The following is a 6,000-nucleotide window of genomic DNA, read 5'->3' on the forward strand; positions in this document are numbered from 1 at the left end:
AGTTTTGGGAAAAAATCCCCAAAGTTGATGGGGCTATTTCTACTCTTGCCAAACGTACTACTATCCCTATGAGATAGTACTTCTTTTAAGGATCCTTTAGATAGGAAACTTGAATCTTATCTAAGGAAAGCTTATTTATTTTCTGGCTATAATCTTAGGCCTGCTATATCCATGGCTGATGTTGCAGCTGCATCAAATTTTTGGTTGGAAAGCTTAGCGCAACAGGAAACAGATTCTGATTTGTCTAGCATTGTTCATATGCTTCAACATGCTAATCATTTTATCTGTGATGCTATTTTTGATATCATCAAAACTGATGTTAAATCTATGTCTTTAGCTATTTTAGCTAGAAGAGCTTTGTGGCTTAAATATTGGAATGCAGACATGATATCTAAGTCTAGATTACTATCTCTTTCTTTCCAAAGTAATAATTTATTTGGTTCTCAGTTGGATTCAATTATTTCAACTATCACTGGGGGAAAGGGAGTTTTTTTTACCTCAGGATAAAGACCTAAGGGTAAATCTAAAACCTTCTAATCGTTTTCGTTCTTTTCTACAGAATAAGGAACAGAAAGCCAATCCTTCCCCTAAAGAATTTGGTTCCAATTGGAAACCTTCTTCAAGTTGGCATAAATCCAAGCCCTTTAAGAAACCAAAGCCAGCCCCCAAGTCTGCATGAAGGTGCGGCCCTCATTTAAGCTCAGCTGGTGGGGGGCAGATTGAATTTTTCCCAAATCATTTGGACAGATTCTGTCCAAAATCAGTGGATTCAGAGTATTGTCTCTCAAGGGTATCGGATAGGATTCAGAGTAAGACCACTTGTGAGAAGATTTTTTCTCTCACACATCCCAGTAAATCCAGTGAATGCTCAGGCTTTTCTGAAGTGTGTTTCAGATCTGGAGCTTTCAGGGGGTAATCATACCAGTTCCGTTTTCAGGAACAGGATCTGGGGTTTTATTCAAATCTATTCATTGTCCCAAAGAAAGAAACTTTATTCAGGCCAGTTCTGGATCTGAAATTTTGAATCATTTTGTAAGAGTGCCATCTTTCAAATGGTAACTAAGGACTATTATGCTTTTTGTTCAGCAAGGTCATTATATGTCCATGATAGACTTACAGGATGCATATCTTCATATTCCGATTCATCCAGACCACTATCTGTTTCTGAGATTCTCTTTTCTAGACAAGCATTACCAGTTTGTCGCTCTTCCATTTGGCCTAGCAACAGCTCCAAGATTTTTCTCAAAGGTTCTTGGTGCCCTACTCTCTGTAATCAGAGAACAGGGTATTGTGGTGTTCCTTATTTGGATGATATCTTGGTACTAGCTCAGTCTTTAAATTCTGCCAAATCTCACACAAATCAACTATTGCTGTTTCTTCAAAGACATGGCTGGAGGATCAATTTACTGAAAAGTTCCTTGATTCCTCAGACAAGGGTCACCTTTTTAGGTTTCCAGATAGATTCAGTGTCCATGACACTGTCTCTAACAGACAAGAGACAAATGAAATTGGTTTCAGCTTGTCAAAACCTTCAGTCTCGATGATTCCCTTTGCTCGTTTTCATATAAGACCTCTTTAGCTTTGTATGCTGGATCAATGGTGCAGAGATTATACAAGGATATCACAGTCAATATCCTTAAATCCAAACGTTCGACTCTCTCTGACTTGGTGGTTAGACCACCATCGTTTAGTTCAAGGGGCCTCTTTTGTTCGTCCAACCTGGTGTAATGACCAGTATATGGTTAAGGTTATGTGGTCACAACTGCAGTTCCTAAAAACTTATATTTGAAATGTATGCCTTAATAGTACAATTTATTACTAAATATATGGTGCTAAATAGTAACTAGTACAAAAGCAATTTATTAGAGCTGTATCGTTATTCAACTGAGAATAAGAATAAGCTACTTAAGGAAACTTGAATGAGGTTACTAATATAGGATCCCCTTAAGCAAGTAGAGAGAATAGGATATACTCCAGTATCATAGTAGTTAACTTAAGTAACTGGGAAGGTTTGCTCAGACTGGATGCATGGCAGTCACACTAAAACTGAGGAAGCAGAGTTCCTGTAAGTCCCAATGGAGCACACTGGGATGTGCTGGTTCTAAGTGGAGTTTGGCTATAAGGGAGGAACGGCCCTTGAGAGTCTCAGCGTTTTAAGTATCAGCTAATGAGCAGAGGCAGACTGCGGGTTCAGAGCGGACAGTGAACCGAGGTGCTATTTTCAGGGCTCTTCAGGTTTGGCCTCTGGTGAAGAGAGATTCATTTATTTGTTTACAGACAGACAATATAAAAACTGTGGCATATGTCAATCATCAGGGTGGGACTCACAGTCCCCTAGCTATGAAAGAAGTATTTTGGATACTTTCTTAGGCGGAATCCAGCTCTTGTCTAATTTCTGCGGTACATATCCCAGGTATAGTCAATTGGGAAGTGGATTCAATCAGCCGTCAGACTTTACATCTGAGGAAGTGGTCTCAAGGTCCGTTTTTCCATCAGGATCTCAAATCTTTAAATATTAAGGTATGGAAATTGAACGCTTAGTGCTTAGTCATAGAGGTTTCTCTGACTCAGTGATTAATACTATGTTACAGGCTCATAAATCTGTTTCTAGGAAGATTTATTATCGAGTTTAGAAGACTTTTGTTTCATTTTACAGTTTCTTCAGGATGGTTTGGATAAAGATTTGTCTGCAAGTTCTTTAAAGGGACAAATCTCTGCTCTTTCTGTTTTATTTCACAGAAAGATTGCTAAGCTTCCTGATATTCACTGTTTTATACAGGCTTTGGTCCGTATCAAGCCTGTCATTAAATTAATCTCTCCTCCTTGGAGTCTTTGGTTTTGAAGGCTTTACAGGCTCCTCTTTTTGAGTCTATGCATTCTTTGGATATTAAACTACTTTCTTGGAAAGTGTTGTTCCTTTTGGCTATCTCTTCTGCTAGAAGAGTTTCCGAATTATCTGCTCTTTCTTGTGAGTCTCCTTTTCTGATTTTTCATCGGGATCAGGCAGTTTTGTTGACTTAATTTGAATTTCTTCCTAAGGTTGTGAATTCTCATAACATTAATAGGGAAATTTTTGTTCCCTCTTTGTGTCCTAATCCTAAGAATTCTTTGGAGAGATCCTTACATTCTTTGGATATTGTTAGAGCTTTGAAATATTATATTGAAGCTACTAAAGATTTCAGGAAGACTTCTAGTCTATTTGTTGTCTTTTCTGGTTCTAGGAAACTTCAGAAAGCTTCTGCCATTTCCTTGGCATCTTGGTTAAAGCTTTTGATTCATCAGGCTTATTTGGAGTCAGGTCAGGCCCCGCCTCAGAGAATCACAGCTCATTCTACTAGATCAGTCTCCACTTTGTGGGCTTTTAAGAATGAAGCTTCAGTTGATCGGATTTGCAAAGTAGTAACTTGGTCTTTTTTGCATACATTTACTGAATTCTACCGTTTTGTGTTTGCCTCTTTCGAAGCAGTTTTTGGTAGAAAAATTCTTCAGGCAACTGTTTCAGTTTGATTCCTCTGCTTATGTTTTATGTTTTTTTCTTTTCAATTATAAGAAAAACTTATTTTTTGGATGTGGATTTATTTTTATCCCTCCCTCTCTAGTGACTCTTCTGTGGAGTACCACATTTTGGGTATTAATATTCCATACGTCACTAGCCCATGGACTCTTGCCAATTACATGAAAGAAAACATAATTTATGTAAAAACTTACCTGATAAATTAATTCCTTTCATATTGGCAAGAGTCCATGAGACCCACCCTGTTTATGGTGGTTATGATTTTGTACATAAAGCACAATCATATTTCCAGTTCCTTTTTTGATGCTTTCTACTCCTGTTTTCCATAACCCCACTACCTGGCTATTCGTTAAACTGAATTGTGGGTGTGGTGAGTGGTGTATTTATAGGCATTTTGAGGTTTGGGAAACTTTGCCCCTCTTGGTAGGATTGTATATCCCATACGTCACTAGCTCATGGACTCTTGCCAATATAAAAGAAATTAATTTATCAGGTAAGTTCTTACATAAATTATGTTATCTAAACATATATATATATGTAGCACAATTCTAAAAATACTTGCTGACTCCTAAATTGAACTCATTTTGTCAACCTTATTGTAGAAAACTAGCACAGACCCACTCTACATAAGAGTTGTTACATGCATATTGCCTTCAGCAAAATATCCAGATTCTGACATGGACCTTAAAGAAAAACAAATAAAAGTCAACATCTCAATGTGTCAGGTTACTATTTATTTTTTTTACAAATGATTTGTAATGCTTTAATTTATGTGCTTTTATAATTCATTTGAAATATTTTGAGACCGGATTTTAAGAGCTGTATTTCATTTGTGGTTTAAACCATAAATGGGCATCTGAATTTATCCTCCTCATTTTATTTAGAGATTGAATTCCTTCACTGTAATACTGAAGTTAACCCATTCTAATATGCTGTTGTAATTTTGTAGAGACAAACTGCTTAAAGGTAAAGTCTTATGAGAAGAAACAATCTGAGACACACAGTGTTACTTACATTTAATAGAACGTTACATTCAAGAAATAAAACACCTTATGTATTAAGAAGAATCTAGTCTAAAAAATAAATAATTACAATTCTTGGAAAATTCATGCTCTGATTGGTTCAGCATCTGTCTTCAGCTGTGGACCAGTAGTACATTACCAATCCGGAAAAGACATTAAAGGGATATAAAACCCAAAATGTTTCATTTAGAACTTTAGATAGATTATATATTTTTAAACAACTTTCCAACTTACTTCTGTTATTAATTTTGCTTCATTCTCTTGGTATCTTTTATTGAAGAAGAAGCAATGCACTCCTGGGAGGTAGCTGAACACATTTGTTAGCCAATTAAAACGGGCATAGAAGTTTAGCCACCAATCAGCAGCTAACTCCAAGCTATCTAGATATTCTTTTCAACAAAGGTTGCCAAGAGAATGAACCAAATAAGCTAATAGAAGTAAAATTGGAAAGTTGTTTAAAATGGTATTTTGTGTTTCTTGTCCCTTTAACTTTGCATGGGTTAAACAGATTTATATATGCAAGCAGTAGGCACTTCGGAAATGATCCAATACATTCGAGCAGAGAACGAAAAGCTGCTTAGGTGAAGAGGTTTGTCAAGGTAAAATAGTGTTTGTCTAGCAGTAATTTATTATTCATTGCCAGAACTAACTTTCATTGTCTGTATTTTTTCCCCAGATGGATTGTTCTCAAATTAAAACAAGGACTCCTTTTAATTACATGAACTGCTTCACTACTTTATTTATTTTTTTGGAAGCTTGAAAACATCAGTACAGAAGATTGCACACAACTGTTTGGACATTTAATTTTCTCTCATTTTCCGCAGTTTTCTTTTATTTAGCCCCTGGCTGCCATAGAGGGTCGCAAAATGTTTCACCAGTTTAGATTTAACTTGCGCTCCCAGTGAGAGATTTAGTAAACTAGCTTAGTCATATAGAAATCATAGAGTTGCTAGATTAAATACATAAGCACAGCATGTTTTTTGCCAAGGTATACATGTGTGTATGTGTATATACAAGGCCAATTGTGAAAAAGTTTGGACAGTAAGAAAAATGCAAAAAAAAAGAAGTAATTTTGAAATTCAATTGACCCTGTACTATATTGAAAACACTTTATTAACACATCATTTGATGTTTTACTTTGTGAATTTAATTTTTTTTTTTTTTTTAAATATACACTCATTTCAAATCTGCTACACGTTCCAAAAAGTTGGGACAATTTAGGACTAATAACGATGTAACAAGTTGAAATAAGAAGGTGATGTGAAACAGGTGAGACAATCGTGTAATTTTAGTATATAAGGAGCCTACAAAAAAGGCCTAGTCCTTCAAGAGATGGGTTGAGGTTCGCCAATCTGCCAAAATATGCGTCAGCAAATAATCCAACACTTTGAGAACAACATTCCCCAAAGACAAATCGGTAGGATTTTGGGCATTTCACCTTCTACAGTGCACACTATAATAAAA

General features: G+C 36.0%; 1 protein-coding gene across 3 annotated transcripts in view; it reads left to right on the forward strand.

The window, feature by feature from the left end:
- CCDC9B (coiled-coil domain containing 9B) overlaps nt 1-5,597 on the forward strand; it is a 673,451-nt gene extending 667,854 nt beyond the window's left edge. For all 3 annotated transcript variants that reach the window (XM_053697898.1, XM_053697899.1, XM_053697900.1), the window contains one exon: nt 5,213-5,597. The gene's annotated coding sequence lies outside the window, so the exon portion shown is untranslated. The remainder of the gene's footprint in view (nt 1-5,212) is intronic.
- The last annotated feature ends 403 nt before the right edge of the window (nt 5,598-6,000 follow it).

The sequence above is a fragment of the Bombina bombina genome, chromosome 1 (assembly GCF_027579735.1).
Source record: "Bombina bombina isolate aBomBom1 chromosome 1, aBomBom1.pri, whole genome shotgun sequence".
Taxonomy (NCBI): domain Eukaryota; kingdom Metazoa; phylum Chordata; class Amphibia; order Anura; family Bombinatoridae; genus Bombina; species Bombina bombina.